This window comes from Bufo bufo, chromosome 1 (genome assembly GCF_905171765.1).
Source record: "Bufo bufo chromosome 1, aBufBuf1.1, whole genome shotgun sequence".
Classification (NCBI taxonomy): Eukaryota; Metazoa; Chordata; class Amphibia; order Anura; family Bufonidae; genus Bufo; species Bufo bufo.
Genome location: NC_053389.1, coordinates 48,180,765 through 48,204,472, shown reverse-complemented (window position 1 = coordinate 48,204,472; position 23,708 = coordinate 48,180,765). Strand labels below are relative to the sequence as shown.

At 45.7% G+C, this 23,708-nt stretch overlaps 1 protein-coding gene across 3 annotated transcripts in view; it reads right to left on the bottom strand.

Moving 5' to 3' along the window:
• IGSF21 (immunoglobin superfamily member 21) overlaps window positions 1-23,708 on the bottom strand; it is a 511,660-nt gene that overhangs the window by 431,224 nt on the left and 56,728 nt on the right. The window lies entirely within an intron of this gene.

Sequence of the window (23,708 nt, the reverse complement as noted above, 5' to 3'; positions counted from 1 at the left end):
CCCATTTGAACTATTGATACTTGTATTCTTACTTTTCAGCATTTTTCCACACCTGCCTAAAACATCTCTATCATATAAATATGATCATATGCATATTTATCACAGGTATATATTACTGCACTAATATTTGTGAATGGCATCTAATTGTATTATGTTTGTAAATACATAAACATTTTAATGCAATTCAAAATATTGATCTAAATAAACAGCATCAAAATGGAATTTCTAATACTACATCTCACGCAGCAGAAAAATGGATACAATGGTATTCAGGATGTGCGATCCTAGGCAGTAGAGAGATACAATTTGCAAACCTATACACTGAATAAATGATACATTGTTGCAGCAAACCAAGGCAGGCAAAACAACGTAGATTAGGCCTCTTTCACACGTCGGTGAATCACGGATGCGCGCTCCTCGTGGTCTCCACAGACCGCTCACGTATCCAGTGACTTTAAAAGAGTTATCCAATAGTAACACAGAGCTCCCAGAGTGGTCGACCCATGTTAGTCGTCATACTTATCTGGTCCCCGACGCTGGGTTTGTTGTCTGTCGCTCCAGGGCCGACTCTTCCTCTCCTTGCACATCAACATCTGCGACGGGAGAATATGTGACTGCTGCAGCCAGATAACAGACTGCAGCGGTGACCTGCTCCCGTTGCATCATGTGACCAGTTGTCGTAATGCAAGGGGAGCATATAAAAAAACCAAAAAAAAACCTTGTGATTGGCCTCATCGGTCACATGTCCTCCGCCACCTGAGTCTGAACCCAGCGACGTGGACAGGTAAAGTATAATCTCCATCGCTAGTCGGTCACTCTTGGAGGTCTGCCTGGCTCTTGTATAACCCCTTTAAAGGGGCTATCCAAAGTCGAAAACATGCCCCCCAATTCCCGGGCCCCTCATATAGATTATACTTACCCCGCTTCCCGACACCCACGTCGCTCCTGATCCCCACGCGGCTGCCGGTGCATCTCCCCATTGCGCGGATAAAAACCTCCGGCGACATGAGAAGCAGCCAATAGCAGGCTGTGACGGGGATGAGCCTCCTGGCATCGCGGGAGATGCGGCGGCGGCCGTGCGGAGGATCAGGAGTGACGTAGGTGACGGGGAGTGTGGTAAGTATAATCTATATGGGGAGCCGGGCATTGGGGGGGGCATGAGTTAGACTTTGGATGACCCCTTTAATGTATGCACTCATACATGGGTGGATCATGAAGCATGCCCTATTCTCTCCATGATTACAGATCCCTCGCTTATATATTATCAAGGATCCATGAAAACCACACAGACACAACACAGAGGCCATCCATATTTGCTCTGTGGTTTTCACAGACCATTGATAGGAGATTGTCTAGCAGTGTCCATGGAATACGGATGACACACGGAGGACAAAAAACAGACACATGAACCAAACATGGATCCTTCACGGACATCTTCACTGACCATCTTGTCATCACGGACGTGAAATGAGGCCTCGTTCACATTTCAGCGTCAGCTTGATGTCCACGGAAAATCCGTCCATGTATCATGGAAGACATCCTGATGCATCCTGAACAGATCTCCTGAAGATATCCATGAAGAATTTGTGTTTGGTCCGTGTGCTTGTTTTTTGCTTCCCTCTGTACTCTAAGGCCCCTTTCACACGGGCGAGTTTTTCCGCGTGGGTGCAATGTGTGACGTGAACGCATTGCACCCGCACTGAATCCGGACCCATTTATTTCTATGGGGCTGTGCACATGAGCGGTGATTTTCGCGCATCACTTGTGCGTTGCGTGAAAATCGCAGCATGCTCTATATTGTGCGTTTTTCACGCAACGCAGGCCCCATAGAAGTGAATGGGGCTGCGTGAAAATCGCAAGCATCCGCAAGCAAGTGCGGATGCGGTGCGATTTTCACGCATGGTTTCTAGGTGACGATCGGGATAAGGACCCGATCTTTATTATTTTCCCTTATAACATGGTTATAAGGGAAAATAATAGCATTCTTAATACAGAATGCTAAGTAAATTAGGGATGGAGGGGTTAAAAATAAAAAATTAAACTCACCTCATCCACTTGTTCGCGCAGCCCGGCTTCTCTTCTTTCTTCTTCTTTGATGACCTTAGAGGAAAAGGACCTTTGGTGACGTCACTGCGCTCATCACATGGTCCATCACCATGGTGATGGACCACGTGACGAACCATGTGATGAGCGCAGTGACGTCACCAAAGATCCTTTTCCTCCACGGTCATCAAAGAAGAAGAAAGACGACAAGCCAGGCTGCGCGAACAAGTAGATGAGGTGAGTTTTATTATTATTATTTTTTTAACCCCCTCCATCCCTAATTTACTATGCATTCTGTATTCAGAATGCTATTATTTTCCCTTAGAACCATGTTATAAGGGAAAATATTGAAATCTACACAACACCTAACCCAAACCCGAACTTCTGTGAAGAAGTCCGGGTTTGGGTCTGGTACCACATTTAGCTTTTTCTCACGTGCGTGCAAAATGCATTGCACTCGCGCGGAAAAAACTGAAGAACACAACGCAATCACATCCAAAACTCACCCCACTCGCAGGCAAAAATCGCATGATTTTTCAGCGACGCACAGGCCTCCTATCCGGCCCTCACACGCGACGCCCAAGTAAAAGAGGCCTAAGGACGCTGCTCAACTTTAAATTAATTTCCGGAACATCTACTACCAGTGGTCCGTGAAAAACCACCAACAGAACACAGATGCCATCCGTATTGTGTCAGTGGTTTTTCATAGACCCATAGACTTCAATGTGATTTTTCCATCGAGCCATGGTCAGAGGAAACCACTGATGTGTGAACAAGCACATTCAAAGTCAATGGCTACCTGTGCTGTCCCTGGAAAACATTTATTTCAATGGGCCACGAAAAAAAAAACGGAAATTATTCCATGTGTATTCTGCATCCGTATGTCCGCAAGTACATTCTGCAAAAAAATATGAAAAAAATCCGTTTTGCGGACAAGGACAGGCATTGTTAGGCCTCATGTTTTTTTGCGTCTGCAAATTGTGCGTCCAACCAAAAAAAAAAACTGATGCGCCATCCGTTTTTTTTTTGGAGGATCTGTTTTTTTCCACAGATCCCTTGTAATAAATGCCTTTCCTTGTCCGCAAATGTGAAAAAAGTAGGACATGCACTATTATTTTTGCTGAAGGGAAACACGGACAACGGACGCGGAACACAAACGGAGGAACAATCAGCATTTTTTTGCTGACCCATTGAAATGAATGGTTCCCCATCCTATCCGCAAAAAAAAACGAAACGGAGGCTGAGAAAAACAACGTGTGCGTGAGGCCTTACAATAGATCCTCAAAAAATACAGATGTAACACAGACCTCACATGGATGTCATCCGTTTTATTTTTTTTGTGGATCCGCGTTTTGCGGACCGCAACATACAAACGGTTGTGTGCATGAGCCCTTGGGGCAACCTTTCCCTATGTAAAAAGCCGTACAGTAGGCGACTTTATGACCAGATTATTACACCGGTACTGGTGGCCATCTACAGTACGGTCATCACTGTTCATCACCACATTGGCTCTCCAGTTATTGGGAAACTACAACTCCTGCCACGCTGGGTGTTGTAGTTTTGCAACAGCTGGAGGGCTCCAAATTGGACACCAGGCATAAGGGCACATGCACACAAACGTATTTTGTTTCCGTGTCAGTTCTGCTTTTTTTGCGGACCGTATGCCGAACCATTCACTTCAATGGGTCTGCAAAAAAAACGGAAGTTACTCCGTGTGCATTCCGTTCTGCAAAAAAAAGAACGCATTACGGACAAGGATAGTACTGTTTTATTAGGGGCCAGCTCTTCTGTTCCGCAAAATACAGAATGCACACGGATGTCATCCGTATTTTTTGCGGATCCAGGTTTTTTTGCAGACCGCAAAATACATACAGTCGTGTGCATGAGCCCTAATAGGAATTGTAACTTTAGAAAGGCTAGAGGGTCAATAATTGGAGTTCATTGACCTACACCAACCCACCAGAAAATATCCGGGCAAGGATCGCTGCAAGTCCGTAAATCATTTGAGATTTCCATCTGCTAAATTCCAGTAAATGTGGGCTAATCCGAAAACTATCAATATCCTAATGGCGCTGCTAATCAATGTGTCAATGGGTAAAGCTTGATTCATTAGATCCGTTTAAAACTTGTTCAGGAAAAGAAATAATTTCTAGCAGACAAAGGCTACATGCACACGACCGTGATGTTTTTTGCGGTCCGCAAACCGCGGATCCGGAAAAAACAGAAGCTGCCCATGTTGCCTTCCGCAATTTGCAGAACGGAACGGGCGCCGGCAATATAAATGCCTATTCTTGTCCGCAAAGCACGGACAAGAATAGGACATGTTATATTTTTTTTTTAGCGGGGCCGCGGAACGGAGCCGTGTGCTGTCCGCATATTTTGCGGCCCCATTGAAGTGAATGGGTCCGCATCCGAGCCGCCAAAACGGCGGCTCGGATGCGGACCCAGACAACGGCCGTGTGCATGAGGCCAAAGGCTCTTTCTGATGTATGAACCTCCTCGCCTGCTTTCACAATATATTCAAGTGTAATAATTTGCCGCCATTTTTTAAATTAATGTCATCATGTAATTCCAGCTGTAAGACATATTTGAATATTATCAGATGCTAAAAAAAGGATTGCACCCCCTCTTTCTATACTAATCAACATTAATTTCCATAAAGCAGGTTCACATTTATACATTTATGCCAACGGATTCACACGGGGACTGCGCTGCCCAAACGCTCTTTTCAGTTCCTAATAAGCGCTCACTGAGAATCCGCATCGCCAAGCCCAAAACAGTTTGGCAAAACATCGCTGAGTTATGTCCAAATCAAATATTCTCCGTTATCACAATTCAAATTATCCGTCCGCTTCTCCGAATACAAAGAGAAGAAGAAGTTCTGCTGTATTGTAATAGGATGCAACAAAGAGACCGGGGGGAGATGCCACAAATCTAATGGTAACACAGATAACAGTATAAATCTGAGGATCTGCCTAAACAGCAACAATAAAATTATAATATAGTTTCGGAATTCCTAAGTATTCTATCAGAGAGATAGGACTCTAAGGAAGAAGAGAATGTAGTGTAATTACAAATGTTTCACTGACATGTCTGCAAATAATATTTGTGTATTAGAAAGTCTGACTGTAGAGAGATGAGATCAAATCGACTGGGGAGGAAGTTCTAGTGAGAGAGACCAGGTATATGCTCTACAAACAGGACCACTTATCACTCCAACACCAAATATCACATCAATAATACTGTGCTCCATGTACATGAATATAACTACTATAATAATGCCTCCTATGTACAAGAATATAACGACTATAATACTGCTCCTATGTACAAGAATATAACTACTATAATACTGCTCCTATGTACAGGAATATAACTACTATAATACTGCTCCTATGTACAAGAATATAACTACTATAATACTGCCTCCTATGTACAAGAATATAACTACTATAATACTGCCTCCTATGTACAAGAATATAACTACTATAATACTGCCCCTATGTACAAGAATATAACTACTATAATACTGCCTCCTATGTACAGGAATATAACGACTAAAATACTGCTCCTATGTACAAGAATATAACTACTATAATACTGCTCCTATGTACAAGGATATAACTACTATAATACTGCTCCTATGTACAAGGATATAACTACTATAATACTGCTCCTATGTACAAGAATATAACTACTATAATACTGCTCCTATGTACAGGAATATAACTACTATAATACTGCTCCTATGTACAAGAATATAACTACTATAATATTGCCTCCTATGTACAAGAATATAACTACTATAATACTGCTCCTATGTACAAGAATATAACTACTATAATACTGCCTCCTATGTACAAGAATATAACTACTATAATACTGCTCCTATGTACAAGAATATAACTACTATAATACTGCCTCCTATGTACAAGAATATAACTAGTATAATACTGCTCCTATGTACAAGAATATAACTAGTATAATACTGCTCCTATGTACAAGAATATAACTACTATAATACTGCTCCTATGTACAAGAATATAACTACTATAATACTGCTCCTGTGTACAAGAATATAACTACTATAATACTGCTCCTATGTACAAGAATATAACTACTATAATACTACCTCCTATGTACAAGAATATAACTACTATAATACTGCTCCTATGTACAAGAATATAACTACTATAATACTGCTCCTATATACAAGAATATAACTACTATAATACTGCCTCCTATGTACAAGAATATAACTACTATAATACTGCCTCCTATGTACAAGAATATAACTACTATAATACTGCTCCTATGTACAAGGATATAACTACTATAATACTGCTCCTATGTACAAGAATATAACTACTATAATACTGCTCCTATGTACAGGAATATAACTACTATAATACTGCTCCTATGTACAAGAATATAACTACTATAATATTGCCTCCTATGTACAAGAATATAACTACTATAATACTGCTCCTATGTACAAGAATATAACTACTATAATACTGCTCCTATGTACAAGAATATAACTACTATAATACTGCTCCTATGTACAAGAATATAACTACTATAATACTGCTCCTATGTACAAGAATATAACTACTATAATACTGCCTCCTATGTACAAGAATATAACTACTATAATACTGCTCCTATGTACAAGAATATAACTACTATAATACTGCTCCTATGTACAAGAATATAACTACTATAATACTGCTCCTATGTACAAGAATATAACTACTATAATACTGCTCCTGTGTACAAGAATATAACTACTATAATACTGCTCCTATGTACAAGAATATAACTACTATAATACTACCTCCTATGTACAAGAATATAACTACTATAATACTGCTCCTATGTACAAGAATATAACTACTATAATACTGCTCCTATATACAAGAATATAACTACTATAATACTGCCTCCTATGTACAAGAATATAACTACTATAATACTGCTCCTATGTACAAGAATATAACTACTATAATATTGCCTCCTATGTACAAGAATATAACTACTATAATACTGCCTCCTATGTACAAGAATATAACTACTATAATACTGCTCCTATGTACAAGAATATAACTACTATAATACTGCTCCTATGTACAAGAATATAACTACTATAATACTGCTCCTATGTACAAGAATATAACTACTATAATATTGCCTCCTATGTACAAGGATATAACTACTATAATACTGCTCCTATGTACAAGAAAATAACTACTATAATACTGCCTCCTATGTACAAGAATATAACTACTATAATACTGCTCCTATGTACAAGAATATAACTACTATAATACTGCTCATACATCCAGGAACATATAAATGAGGAGAGGAGAATTCCATTACTGACAGAATTGTATCTTGTTGTACTAAAACTTTCATTTCTTCTTGTCTACATCCTCTAGTTATATTAGATAAGATAAAAGCTCCTTGTTACCAGCTGCACTCAGGTTTTTTTTACAAGCGGTATAACACTGTGCTTTTTAATAAATGGGTTTATTTTTGTGTGTGTTTTTTGAGGCTCTATGGCACAGAATACTTTCTAAAATGTAGTTTAAAGCAAAGAAAGAAGGTAAGATTCACGCTCCATTTCACAAGAAGTGATTTATTGTAGCAACATTTACTAGGATTTATATTCTCTTCGTGTAGACAGCTGACTGTCCAAAGCAAGAGCAATTGCCTATTGCGTTACCTATTCTGTACTGATCCTGAGTTACATCCTGTATTATACTCCAGAGCTGCACTCACTATTCTGCTGGTGGAGTCACTGTGTACATACTTTACAATACTTATCCTGTACTTATCCTGAGTTACATCCTGTGTATACTCCAGAGCTGCACTCACTGTTCTCCTGGTGCAGTCACTGTGTACATACATTACATTACTTATCCTGTACTGATCCTGAGTTACCTCCTGTATTATACTCCAGAGCTGCACTCACTATTCTGCTGGTGGAGTCACTGTGTACATACATTACAATACTTATCCTGTACTTATCCTGAGTTACATCCTGTATTATACTCCAGAGCTGCACTCACTGTTCTCCTGGTGCAGTCACTGTGTACATATATTACATTATATACCAGAGCTGCACTCACTGTTCTGCTGGTGGAATCACTGAGTACATATGTATAAAGTGTAAGGACTACATGTACTTATAGAAATTCACTACTCACAAAAAGTTATGCATTTTTGGCATGTGGGTGAAATTTCAGTAAAAACCAAAAATGCACTCCAACCTTTACAGGTGAACTTAATGTGACCTTCTCTAAACTTTTGAATGCACATGTCCAACTGTTCAATGTGTCAGTACTTTTTGCACTACTTGCTGTTCTCTAACAAGGAGCTTATTGGCAAAATTCACAACAGGTGTTTGATCCGTGAATCACCCAATAAATATCCTGGTTCAATTAGAATTGGCATTTAAACAGTCCTCCTCATCATGCTGTTCACATTTTAACATCATGAGACCAAGACGACACCTAACAATTGATGAACAGTACCTCGCTATTGCGAGGCTTCAAGCAGGATGTTCTCAGATGGATGTGGCCACTGAGCTTAGAGCGACACAGAGTGTCATCAGCAGGTTGTAAGAGAGATACAGAGAGACCGGAAGAGTCACAGAAAGGCAGAGAAGTGGACGTTCTTTGGCCACATCCCACACTGATGACCGCTTCATTGTGAACAATGCCCAGCGGAACCGGATGATGAATGCCACACAACTCCAGGCACATTTAATGGAGGTGAGAGGCACCCAAGTGTCATGTCAGACCATTCAAAACCGTTTACATCAGCGTGGTCTGTGTGCTAGACGACCTGCAAGGAAACCTGACCACACCACCAGGCACAGGTGTCATCGTCTTGCAAGGGCCAGGGAGCATCTACACTGGACGAGGCAGCAGTGGGCCTCAGTGCTGTTCAATGATGAAAGTCGATTCACACTGAGCAGAAATGATGGCCGCCAACGATATTGGAGACGTCAAGGAGAGCGCTCTGCATCAGCCACTGTTGATGGTGGTGGAGTTACAGGGTGGGCAGGTGTGTCTAGTCAGTACAGAACTGCCCTACACTTTGTGAATGGTCCAGTGACAAGCCCAGACTACTTAAATAACATCATTAATCCAGTCATTGTGCCTCTGCAGAAACAACACAGACCTAATGTCATCTTCATGGACAACAATGCGCCAGATCATCGAGATCGCATCATTAGGGAACGGCTGCTGGAGACGGGGGGACCTCAAATGGAGGTGGTCTGCACTTTCTCCAGACCTGAATCCCATTTAAAACCTATGGGCTCAGCTGAGTCGCCATGTAGAGGCTCGTAACTCTGTACCCCAGAACCTCAATGACCTGAGGGCCGTCCTTCAAGAAGAGCGGGATGCCGTGCCTCAGCAGACAATAAGGCGACTTGTGAACTGCAGGAGACGTCGTTGTCAAGCTGTAATTGATGCTCAGGGCCACATGACAAGTTATAGAGACACTGACCTTTTTGTGGAGGTATACCCAGCACTGGTGTGGGCTTTTGTTTCATTAAATAGTTTGAGATGAGGACATCACCATTGCTGCTTCTACTTAACTGACCTACTTTCATGATATGATATTACTGGAGGGGAAACTTTTTACGTTTTCCATAAATTTCACCCGAAAGCCAAATATCTCCACCTTAACCAGAAGCTTTCCACTAAACATCTTTTGGACTGGTCAGTGCAAGAACTTTTATTTCCTCGATGCTCTTTTTAGATGTGAAGGGTTGGTGATCCTTTTTATGACAGCCTGTATTCTGTGAATGGAGCGGTAAGCACAGGCAATGGGCGATAGAGTCCCATGGGCACCAACACTCCATTCAGAGGAGAAAAATCAGGGACCACTTGTTCTCAGCAGAATAGGGACCCTCATGATCTGACCAATATTGACTATCCTGTGTATAGCTGTTTATTTTCATGGGATAGCCCCCTTGAAGGACTTCTGATGCACACAGTCAGTTCTTGGCTCTCACTTCAGCCGCTATGTTAAGTTTACAGAGAACAAACCGCCATCTAGTGTGCTGTGTACAATTCCCTTCTCATGCTGCTCTACCTGCCGTTCAGGGCGGAAGTATATAATGCAGATTAAAGTGGCAGAGACGCGGTGTATGACGCCATTCCGTGCCTTACAGAAGAAAGGAAGCCACCACAAATAAAACTATTTATTCCTTTTGGAGAAAGATATAACATTTAGCATTTTCAGCCTGGGTGACTTCTGGAAGAGACGTATTAATCATGGACTCTCCAGCGGAGCAGCCTCGGCTTAAAATGACATGGCAGGAGCAGAAATTAAGTGGATGAAGTGGTGTTAACGATTACGAGGACTGGACAATTAGTTGCATTAATGAGATTCTTTCTAAGGCTTTGTTACAGACAATGAGACGTTTAACTTTCAAAGAGAAAACTCCATTTTCTTTGTTACACAGGACAGATAGCAGGGTGCGAGCCGCAAGCTTCATCTAGGGATAACGGGCGAACTGCGTCGGGAAGGTCACGCCCCCACCGACACTGTACCAAAATTTACACCCGCATATCGTGACACTGCCTCCTCTACACTCAAATTTAAAAACAAAAAAAACTTTATTGGCCGGACCAAGTACATTTTAGCATTGCCAAAGCATTTTTTTTTAGGGGTGGATTGGCGGAGGTGATGATATCGGGTGAAGGGTAAATCCGGGGGACATATTCAGGGTTGAGGGATGATATAACGGGGGGGCGGGGAGTCCATGTTAGGGATTTAGCAGTCCGGGGTCTCTTATGTTCCTCTCAGTCGGTGGCATCCTGTGACATATTGAGCAGCTATTCTTACCATCGGCTCCTCTTCTCCCAGCACAATGTGGAGTCTCCTCTTCTCTTCCATAGAGGTGAAGTCTGGGATGAGAGTGGAGAGTCTCTGGAAGGGAGTGTCCCTCAGCGCTGAGTACTTGGGGCATTGCAGCAGGAAGTGGCCCTCATCCTCCAGGGCCCCCTGGTCACACTGCTGGCACAGTCTACTCTCCTTGGGCTTGTAGGTCTGTCTGTCTGTGCCGCCCCGTCTCCATTTCCAGGCTGTGGGCGCTCAGTCTCAGGACTTGTCTGTCTTTGGGGTCTTGTAGTCAGTGGCGGATTACAATAGGGACGTTCGGGTCGGCAGCCCCGGGCCCAGCACCGCTGGGGGGCCCAGCGCCGACCCGAACGCCCACCTACTGCGGCGGGGCACGGGAGCGCATAGCTCCCTGTGCCGTCGCCTATCACCGCCATAGGCTTCAGGCCTAGTAGGCCTGAGGCCTATGCGGTAGTGAAATCCCGGCGCAGGCGTGCGTGATGACGTAATCACGCGTGTGCGCGATGGCATCATCACGCGCCTGTGCCGGGACACAGCACATTGACGTGTGCACGCCTGCCGCATCCCGCCTTCGTCTGCGATCAAGTGCCTGGCCCTGGACGGTGAGTATTTAGCTTTTCATTTTTTTTTCCAATTTTTATTTTTTTATTTCATGTGCCTACTTTGGGGGACATGTGGGGGACAACACACAGAGGAGGACATATTCAAGGGACCTCGAGTACATGGGAGAGGGACATGTGGGGGACGACACACAGAGGAGGACATATTCAAGGGACCTCGAGTACATGGGAGAGGGACATGTGGGGGACGACACACAGAGGAGGACATATTCAAGGGACCTCGAGTACATGGGAGGGGGAATGTGGGGGCTGTGTGGGGCTAAATTATTATGGGAGGGACTACTATGTGGGGGCAAATTACTATGTGGGGGCAAATTATTATGGGAGGGACTACTATGTGGGGGCAAATTACTATGTGGGGGCAAATTATTATGGGAGGGACTACTATGTGGGGGCAAATTATTATGGGAGGGACTACTATGTGGGGGCAAATTACTATGTGGGGGCAAATTATTATGGGAGGGACTACTATGTGGGGGCAGATTACTATGTGGGGGCAGATTACTATGTGGGGGCAGATTACTATGTGGGGGCAGATTACTATGGGAGGGACTACTATGTGGGGGCAAATTACTATATGGGGCAGTGTGGTGGAAATTATTGTGTGGGGGCAGTGTGGGGTAATTACTATGTGGGGGCAGTGTGGGGGCAAATTACTATATGGGGCCAATTTATTATGGGAGGGAATACTATGTGGGGGGAACTATTGTGTGGGGAAAATTGCTATGTGGGGGCAGTGTGGGGAAATTGCTATGTGGGGACAAATTACTATGTGGGGGAAACTATTGTGTGGGGGCAGTGTGGGGTAATTGCTGTGTGGGGGCAGTGTGGTGGAAATTACTATGTGGGGGGCAAATTACTATGTGGGGGCAAATTACTATGTGGGGGTAATTTCTACGTGGGGGCAGTGTGGTGGAAATTACTATGTGGGGGTAAAATTACTATGTGGGGGAAATTACTATGTAGGGGCAGTGTGGTGGAAATTACTATATGGGGGTGTTGCTATTGGGGAGGCACTGTAGGGGCAATGCTATTATTTTTGGGGACACTATACAGGGATTATTGCCTGGAGCACAATAGAGGGTGTTATTACTCTAGGGGACATTATAGCTGCTGTAGACACTATAGGAACATTTGGGGTAATTTATCAAACTGGTGTAAAGTAGAACTGGCTTAGTTGCCCATAGCAACCAATTACAGGATTTTGCTAAAGTATGACGTAAAGTCATGATTTTATTAAAGACACGGAGGCGAGTATTGCTATAACCTTTCTTTACTTCTACCATAGCAGCAAAGAGAAAAAAGGTATACAAAATGGAAACCATAGTAACAGACTCCTCCCCTTATCCCAGTATATCCTTCCTTGTCTGCCTGGGCTCTTCCTCTTTCTTTGCGTCTCAACCAGCGCTGTTCAACCGGAACGACTGACGCTGAAACAACCGGATAACGAAAACCTCTTGAACCTGTCGGCTTGGAACGCAACAACCGGACATCCGACCGGACCGGAACTGTGTAACTCAAAAGCATGAAGCCGTTAGTCTCTCAACCTAGGAAAAAGGATATAAAGAAAACCTTCTATGAACATAATCCAGTGCATCAGAAAACATAGGATCCACCTGTAGTAATAATACTAACAATTTCAATATCCTGACCATAGGGTAAATCAACATTACATACTTACTCAAGCCCAAAGGGTGGGTCTAGGGAGGGCAATACTCGCCTCCGTGTCTTTAATAAAATCATGACTTTACGTCATACTTTAGCAAAATCCTGTAATTTTATAACAAGACACGGAGGCTCATATTGCTCGTTTAAAGCTGAGCCACTAAAGAATCAAAAGCGTGTGATGCCGGTCTAAAATAAAACTCGCGGAAAGTGGAAGACCTGGACCAATCCGCCAATCTCATAACATCTTCTAATCGAGCTCCAGATGTTGTCATGGAAGTAGCTGCCGCACTGCAAACCGAGTGTGCCGTGAAGACAGACGTATCAATCCCAGAAAGGGAGAGAATCCACTTAACCCAGCGAGATAATGTAACGCTGGTAACCGGAGCAAATGGGCAAACGGGGATAAGAGACCGACCGGATACTGGTTTTTGTGCGTCGGGAAATGTTAAAGTGGACCCACTCCGGGGTGAAGGATCTAGCGTCCCAATCCAAAGCCCGCACATCCGAAACTCTCTTGCAGGAGATTAAACAGAATAAAGTGACTAATTTGGCCGATAACTGACGTAATGACAAATGATCATTAGAGGGCCAATTGACTAAAAAGGATAAGACACCAGACACATCCCAGGTTGATGAAAACCGTGGCCGAGGTGGTCGGGCCAAACGTGAACCTTTGAGTAAACGACAGACCAGGGGGTGCTGACCCGCTGGACGTCCCTCGAAACCGTTATGCCTGGAGGAAATTGCTGACCTAAAGACATTGATGGTACGGTAAGCCTTCCCTGCCTCAAAAAGTGAGGATAAAAAAGGCTAAAATGGAATTCACAGGAGCCTCAACGGGATCCAAAGTCCGCTCGATGCACCAGCAAGACCAAGAACCCCAGGCGGCTCGATAAGCCCGTCTCGTTCCGGGTGCCCAAGCGCAGTCCAATAAGAACCTAGTCGTTCCTGAAAGTCCAGCGCCTCCTTCTGGACTCCCGAGATTTTGCAAGCTAGGAGACGTAACGATCCGTTCTGTAGGAGTGGATGAAATTCTCCTGCAGGCCCTAGAAGCAGTGACAACTGATCGGGAAGGAGAAGCGGAAAATCCACCAGAAGTTCCAGGATTTGAGGGAACCAAGACTGGGTTCTCCAAAATGGCACAATCAGAACCAGGTTCGCCAACTGCTGACGAACTTGAAGGAGTACCCGTGGGATGAGCGCGAAGGGAGGGAATGCATACATCAGCGCGTCTCCCCAGTGTTGAAGTAGAGCGTCTACCGCTTCCGCCAAGGGGTCCGGCCTCCAGCTGAAAAACCTGGGCAGCTGGGTATTCAAACGGGAAGCGAACAGGTCGACTGAAAAGGGACCCCACAGAGAAGAAATAGCAGAAAAAACCATCTCGTCTAACTTCCAGTCGCTGGAGTCCGAGATGTAGCGTGAACTCCAGTCCGCTAGGGTATTGTGAAGGCCTGGAAGGTATTCTGCCACCACAGAAATGTTCCTGTCGAGACAAAACTCCCAAAAATCCTTCGCCAAATGGGTCAGAACCACCGACCGTGTTCCACCCATACAAATGACATACCTGACCGCTGATATGTTGTCCATGCGGAGTCTGATGGCTGAACTAACCACACCATTGGCAAAACTGCGAATGGCAAACGACCCTGCGAGAAGCTCCAGGGCGTTGATGTGAAGACGGGATTCTTCTTGAGACCATGGACCGCCCGTGGAAACACCACTGCAATGTGCTCCCCATCCGTGCAGACTCGCATCGGATTCTATGATCAGATCCGGTTGGGGACCCACAATTGCTCTGCCATTCCAGACTGACAGGTTGTGGATCAGCCATCTCATTTCGTCTTTTGTCTCTGCATCTAATGTGACAAAATCTGCGTAAGAGGCCCCCGTCCGAAGGTGAGCAATTTTGAGGCGCTGCAACGCCCGATAATGGAGGGGGGCTGGAAAGATGGCTTGGATTGAGGAGGCCAGAAGTCCGATTATCCTCGCTAAATGTCGCAATGACATCTGAGGCAGTCGCAGGACATGCCGCAGTTCCTTGCGGATGGTCTTGATTTTTGAGAGGGGAAGACTGAGGGATAACTCTACCGAGTTCACCTGGAACCCCAGGAACTCTATTAACCTGGAAGGGGTCAGACAAGATTTCTCCTGGTTGACGATGAACCCCAGATTGGAAACGAGCGACACCGTCAAGTGGAGGTGCCTCAGTAGGAGTGTATGTGATTGGGCCATGATCAAGATATCGTCCAAATAGACGATTAGGCGGACACCTCTGCTGCGAAGCCAAGCCACCACTGGGCGCATGATCTTGGTAAAGCACCAGGGGACGGAGGATAGGCCAAACGGAAGGCAGGTGAAGCGCCAGGTCTGAACGTTCCATAGGAACCGCAGCAGGTCTCTTGAAGAGGGAGACAATGGAACCGTGAGATAGGCGTCTTTGAGATCTATCTTGGCCATCCAATCGCCTGGAAGGAGTAGATCTCTCAAAAGATGGATGCCCTCCATCTTAAAATGTCGATATTGTACAAAAGCGTTTAAGGCTTTCAGATTGATCACCGGGCGCATCTGGCCCCCTTTCTTTTGCACCAGAAAAATACTGCTGATCACACCCCTTCGATTCTCTGGTGCGCGTTCGATCGCGCCTTTTTGTAGTAGATCCGACAGTTCCCTCTGAAATAGGAATTGTGCTGAATTGGACAGTGGTATTGAAGGGGGGGCCGGGATGGAACTTGGATCGGCAATCAGATCTATCGTGAACCCCTGCACAGTAGAAAGGACCCATTGGTCTGAGGTTATACCTGGCCACACATGAGAAAAGAACCGGAGTCTGCCTCCGACAAAATGGTCTAAAAAAGGTGGAGGACGAAGAATATAACTTACCAAATGGTCGACGAGAGCTTGGATTTCCTCTGAAACCTCGTGAGCGGAAAGGAGTGCCTCGTGATGGAAAAATGGCCGGCTGGTGTCTCTGATCCTGGAGGGATGCTCTATAATTAAAGGAGCCTCTGCCGGAACCCCGGGCATGAAAATTGGAACGGTCGGACAGTCGGCCCCTTGAACTGCCAGCCCTGTTGGAAAAACGCCCTTGAAAGACTCGACGCATCGATGTCTGGGCCTTATCAAGATCTGTAAAGGCTCCTACATATTTCCCTAATTCCTTAAAAAAAGAGTCGCCAAAGAACAACCCCTGGGCATCTTTGCCCGCTTCAGTCAAGGCCAAGTTAGACAGCTTTGGCTCGATCTTAATCAGTATCGCTTTACGCCTTTCAATGGCGAGCGAGGCATTGACATTACCAGCCACGCATATGGCCCTCTGGGCCCAATCTCTCAATTCTTCTGGGTCTACCTGGCTACCTGCTGCTTTAGCGGACTCAGCCAAATCGAAAATTTTTGCTAAAGGACCTGTAATGTCCAGTAGTTTGTCTTGGACTGCCTTCAAGGCCGCGTCCAGCCCTTTACGGGGGTTAAAACCCGTCTTCGCCAAAAACTGGACAATTTTAGGATCCACTGAGGGCGTTTCACACACTTTGTGTGGTATCAAAGGATGAGGGCACTCTGCTCGCAACTTATTACGCGATTCCTTACTAAGCGGATTGCGTATGCGAGCCTCCATATATTGTGCCACATGCGTGGCGGGCATCCATTCCGCAGAGCGGGGATGGTGCAGCTCATCGGGGTTAAACAATGGTTCCCCAGACGGATCCAATAAGAGATCCTCTGCTGACCCCTGGTGTAGTAAAGGGGTTTCCGGGCATACATTAAGTGCCGGGTCCACAGCGATATCCACCAAATCGTCCTCCACCTCATCAGTCAAATCATAGACATTCTCATGAGTCTCCTCCTCCGACTCCCTATCAGAGTCTGACATTGGCTCAGGTAGAGACCTGGCAGTCTTCCATGCCCGCGTTTTTTCTGCCTGGCGGGTGCAAGCTCGTTTACGCGAACAAAGCGCGTTATCTTGGGATGGGGATGGCCCATCAATCTGAGGTGTTCTGGAGGCAATAGGTAATGGCCCTGGAGGCGGGACCGAGCCCTAGGCAGAAGTGCTAGGACGAGCCATAAGGGCCTGAGAGATAGATTGGGTCAATGCAGAAGACATTGAACCCATGGCGGTTATGATGGCATTTGATATTGATCTTTGCAGTGCCACATCATGGTCGTCCGGGTGGATCACCTCGGACCTCCTATCCTGAATAGGGGAACCCTGATCTGCATGGGGGGGGGTCACTAGGGGCCACTGAAGCAACGGAATTCTTTCTGAGAGACATAGTATTGGAAGGAACGGCAGGAGTTAGTCACCCCAGCCGGAAGTAGCAGGAATAGCACTAAAAGAAAAAGAAAAGAGAAAGAGCATGTAGTAACCAACCAGCAAGAATATAAATAGAGGAAGAAAAAACGGATATATATGAAAGAACTTACAAGGCCCAAAGGAGCACTAGTAAAACCGCAAGGATGAAAAGCTGTGCAGAGCGGTAATGTCCGGTGTGTTCAGAGCGGGGAACTGACAGAGACGGCGAAATCTCGCGAGATCTCGCCGTCAGCAACAGCCGAACAATGGAAAAGGCGCCCGAAATCTCGTTATCACGAGACTTCGGGCGGGGAAGGAGAGGAAGAAGACAGAAAAAGCGCGCGCAATGGCGGACGCAAACTGAGGTAACCAGGGGAACGAAATGTAACTGGAGGGGGAGCGGTTCACACCGAGAGGGCGGAGGAGCCGCAAGGACCGTTAAAGAGGGCAATAACCTATGAGCACTGAGGAATAAAAAACCTGAGGGGAAAAAATAATACACCAGACAAATTATATATATATATGACAGTAATAATGATGTCTGTTAAAGAATATACCCAAACAACCCGAAAAGGGGTAAATCCAAAGAGCTAAAACAAATATACCAGACCCTGAGCAACGCTACAGAGGTGGAGAGTACTTATCTGCCTGGTAGCAGCAAAGAAAGAGGAAGAGCCCAGGCAGACAAGGAAGGATATACTGGGATAAGGGGAGGAGTCTGTTACTATGGTTTCCATTTTGTATACCTTTTTTCTCTTTGCTGCTATGGTAGAAGTAAAGAAAGGTTATAGCAATATGAGCCTCCGTGTCTTGTTATAAAATCAGATTCCACCTTTCATATTTGACAGCTCTTTTGGAAATCCAGTTCTACTTTACACCAGTTTGATAAATGACTCCAATTATGTCTATTAGGGTCACTATCTTTTAAGCAGTATAGTACCTTGGACATTGGGGGGCACCAGGGGCACAGTATTGGGAGTGGCAGCAGGATGACACTGTGGGGACACCAGGATGAGGAGGAATTGAGAAATCTAACGTGTCTGTGTTACAAACTGTAGAGACGAGATGCGGCTGAAAGAATTAGTCATGGTGGTCTGGGTCAAATGGAGGAGAAGAGGAAAGAGAAGGTCTACATGACAGGAGATGTCACTGGATGTAAGAGGTATGTGGTGCTGTATTCTCCTCCATGTCTTTTTTTATTATAATTATATGTATTTTAAATTTGGCGACCAACCAAAGTTGGTTAGACAGCCCCGGGCCTATCATGCACTTAATCCGCCCCTGCTTGTAGTATCTCCAGGTATGGGGCCAGTTTGTATTCTCTCTGCAGTGATTGGTAGACGGTGAGTTTCTTGGAGTTTGCTATGTCATTTCTCCATTCTCCGACAGTTTGCTTTAGAGTTGTTCATTACATCCTTTATTTGGTGTTTTGTTAGGCCGTGTGTTTGGGAGCTTTGGATGGACAGGGTGGAGATCAGTTGTTGCAGCCCACAAGGTTTGGAGTGGTCCTTGTTGGCCAGTAGGGCTTTATGGTGGTATGAGTTGGGGCTGCTGTTCTGTAGGTGGTTCCAATATGATAGCGCCCTCTTCTGTACTGTGAGAAGTAAAGGAAATCTGCCCAGCTCAGCCCGGCAAGCATTGTAAGAAGTGATCCGATGAACCTGGAGGAGGTGTTTGCAAAATTCCAGGTGGAATGTTTCTGTTGGGCTGGAATCCCATTTGGTTTGGTCTGGATAGGTGATGGGGCCCCATACTTCACTGCCATAGAGGAGGATTGGGGTGATGACGCTGTCAAAGATTTTAAGCCAGACTCTCATTATAGAGGCCAGTGCCTCTCCTCACACTCATTACAGAAGCCCATGCCCCTCCTAACACTCACTACTGAGTCCTGTGCCCCTCCCACACTCATTTTAGAGGCACATATTTGGCATTACTACTGTGAGGGGGCACATAACTGGGCATAACTACTGTGAGGGGTGTAAGGGATCGCCTCTTATTCGGGGGTCATTTTTAAATACCGGACTGTTACTTTACTGCCCACGGGGGAGGGGGGCTATTGGCGCCATGATACTGGCACATGGAGGGGGGAGGAGAGAGGCACTTGATACTTGCACATTAGGGGGAAGGGGGAGAGGATGGCACTATGATATTAGCACATGGGGGGGGGGCAAGAAATCGACATGAATCATGAGGGGCAGAAATGTGAAATGATAGGGGGGGGGCAAGAAATAGACATGAATCATGAGGGGCAGAAATGTGAAATGATGGGGGGGGGGGGGGCAAAATGTAAATTTTCTTCTGTTGACAAAAATCCTTGCATCGGCCCTGACTTCGGGCGCGCAATCCCACGAGACCAGTGACCTCCAGAGGTGGGTCTCGCGGGATCACGCGCCAAAGACACATGATCTTGGCAAGAGCCAAGGCAATGTGGACCTGGAGCACAGCGAGGAGCAGAACCTGGTGAGCACCCCTGGCAACCGCACTCTGACAACCTGCACTAGGGTGTCAGAGGCTGCAGGACAGTGACTGGCAGCAGGGTGGCACACACTTGTCTACAGGGGTCAGGGCACACCTGCTGCTTGACTAGGGGGCCATAGATTCTGACTGCCACAGGGTGCCCAGCAGTGGCACATGGAGCCTAATAGGTGGCACAGACTGTCTAAAGGGCTCTGAATGGTACAGGGTGCAGGACAGTGCCAGACTGGCAGAGGGCACAAGGCAGCATACTGTTTTATGTTGCCCTGGTGGCACAGGATTTCAGACAGTGGCTGAATGGCGCCTGGCAGTGAATAGGTGGCACTGCTCGTGTTTGGTGTGCCAACCTGCTGAACAGCGGAGAGTGATTGGCATCACTGGGATGGTAGTAGGTGGCAGACAATGGCTGGATATTATATATACATGACCATAGTCAGACTGGCACAGGGTATGCGACCATAGTCAGACTGGCACAGGGTACATGACCATAGACTGGCACAGGGTACATGACCATAGACTGGCACAGGGTACACGACCATAGTTAAATGTTGCATGCAATAGGTGGCTGAAAAAGGGGCGGGAAAAGGGGTGTGGTCAATGGGCGGAGTCAATGGGCGGCAAAATTAGCTTTTGCCTAGGGTGACAAAAATCCTTGCACCAGCCCTGGGCGCCGGCTACCACATATTCCCCGCGCCACTGCTGCTGCCTCCTCCTTCCTTTTCTGACTGAAGAAGAGGAGCGGCATTGCACAGGGAGAGGTAATGTGGAGGCGGCGTTGTCGCCATCTTAGAAGCTAGACTCCCTCCTGAGACTGAGAGCTGCCTGCTGCACTCATCTCAGGGACATTTGCATATGTATCAAATCATTTTTTTTTACACAATAAAAGCACACAGAGCTATGGGGACTGGATATTATGGATGTGCTAGCGGCCATCTAGCAACCCATGTCCTCAGCTCTATACACAAAATCCTAGTGACAGGTTCCCTTTAAAGTGCATCCAGTTGAAAGTTACGGTGGGGCAGAGAGCCATTGGCTCCATGCCCCACCACTTACTCTGGCAAACCGGGCAGTTCACAGCGAGCAGGATGAAGTCGACGCTAATCATTGGAGTAAGATCAGGTGAGTTTCAGTTTTTTGCATTTTATTGATGCAAAATGGGCATTACCAGTCTAATGAAGCACTGGGGGACATTACCAGTCTAATGAAGCACTGGGGGGGGGGGGGGCATTACCAGTCTAATAGAGAACTGGGGGGGGGGGGGACATTACAAGTCTACTGGAGCAATGGGGGACATTACTATTCTAATGTGGTAGAGGGGAACATTACCAGTCTAATATGGTGCAAGGGGGGCATTACAAGTCTGATATGGTGCAAGGGGGGCATTACAAGTCTGATATGGTACAAGGGGGGCATTACCAGTCTAATGGAGCACTGTGGGACATTACTATTCTAATGTGGTACAGGGGGGACATTACCAGCCTAATGGAGCACTGGAGGGACATTACCAGTGTAATGGAGCACTGGAGGGACATTACCAGTGTAATGGAGCACTAGGGTGGGGACATTACTAGTGTGAAGTGGTACAGGGCGGACATTAACAGTCTAATGGAGCACTGGGGGCATGATTACAAGACTAATGGAGCACAGTGAAGGACATTAACAGTCTAATTGAGCACAAAGTGGGACATTACCAGTTGAATGGGGCAAAGCTGGGGACAGTCTAATAGAGCACAGTGGAGGACATTACCTGTCTAAGAGGACAGCGGGGGATATTACCAGTCTAATGGAGTACAGCGGAGGATATTACCAGTCTAAGGGAGAACAGTGGGGGACATGACCAGTTTAATGGGACACAGGGGAGTATAACCAATCTAATGGAGCACAGTGGAGGATAGTACCAGTCTAAAGGAGCCTAGTGGGAGACATAACCAGTCTAATGGAGCATGGTGGAGGACACTTCCAGTCTAATTGTGCACAGTGTGGGACATAACTAGTCTAATGTGGCGCAGAGACGACATTACCAGTCTAATAAAGCACTGGGTGGGACTTTATCAGCCTAATGGAGCACCGTGGGGGACATTACCAATCTAATGGAGCACTGGGGGCATCATTACCAGTCTAGAGGAGCATAAATAGGGACACTACCAGTCAAATGGGGGCAAAGCTGGGAACATTACCAGTCTAATAGTGCACAGTGGGAGACGTTACCAATCTAATGGAGCACAGTAGGGGACATAACCAGTCTAATGGGGGCATTACCAGTCAAATGGAGCAAAGTAGGGGGGAATTACCAATCTAATAGGGCACAAGGGGGGCATTACAGGTCTAGTGGAGCATAATGGGGACATTGTCAGTCTAATGAAGCACAGGGGGCACATTACTAGTCTTACGGTCTAACTAGTGGTGTGCATTCCTAGTCTAGCAATGCAAACTGGGGGACATTACCAGTCTAACGGGGCACACTAGGGGACATTGCTAGTCTATGGATTACTAAGGGGTTATTCGTAACCCAATTATTTCAACTTAGCATCAATCTAAATATTTTTCCCCTTGAAATAATTTTAGGTAGTGATGAGATATTTACAGCGAGATTTCCAGGTAAAACAACTGTACAAGCGCCACAAAAAAGGAGCGCTGAGCGCTTAAGCCGGTTCTCCGTAATACTTTGCACAGAGATGCCGGCCCTGCACCTATACTTAGACGCCTGCACAAATAAACGCAATTATGTGGCCGTAAGACGCCCATCGATGTGAGGCAGGAAGGGTAAACAGCCGAACGCGGGGCTGAGAGCTCTTGAAAAGCAAAGTACAGCTTGTTTTCTTCTTGCATCTATGGATGGAATAAAATGTCATTAATATTTGTCCCTGGACCGTGAACAGCTCGCAGCTTTGAACCCCTGCGATGAACCAGTTTTACGTTTTATTTATTCTTATTTTTTTTTTTTTGCAATCTGGTAGGATTTTTGCTGCAGGAGAAAAAAAAAAAAAAGAGAGAAAGAGAAAGATCTTTAATGAAATGGAACGGAGGTGACAGCTCTCAGACCCCGTACTCTCCACCACAATGAGCGCGGGGACGGAGCGCGGGCTTAATACAGAATTTACAGAGCATGAAAAGAGACGAGATCGATGATTAGGGGACGACGAATGGGAGGCCAAGGGGTTAAACTAAGAAAACTAATGGGGTAAAAAGAGAAAGGAGATGCGGATATCGCAGCCGTCTGCAGAAATTAGCAGAAAAGGTCTCGCTCAACCTCCGGGTGCGAGGGGAAATCTGTCCCAGAAGCTTATGTCATTCCCCCAGCCGCTCGGCTATACAAAGCACTTGCTTCCCCGCCCCGAGGACGGTAGTGCTTCAAATACAGAACAATCTTCCTCTACTGTGCAGTATGAGGGACAATGGAGGTCTAGGGGGAATATTAAAGGCAGGACAAGCAGGCGGTTTTCTGTAGTGGCGATTTTTCACCCTTGAGATACGTTTCTTTTGGAGTCAATGGCATATTCTCCAAATCACTCACAGCATACTCCGCAATTTTCCCTCATCGTCTTATGTTTTTCTCCCAGAATATATATTTTTTTAAATGGGTGCAAATTTAAAAAATAAAAAAAACACCATAAAAAAAATACCAAGCCATGGATAATAATACACACTATGGGGGTCATTTACTATGAAAAGCGTCGTAAAAAGTTAAATGCCATCGCCCCCTAAATATAGGCGCAAGTGGCGTTTCTACGCCTCTC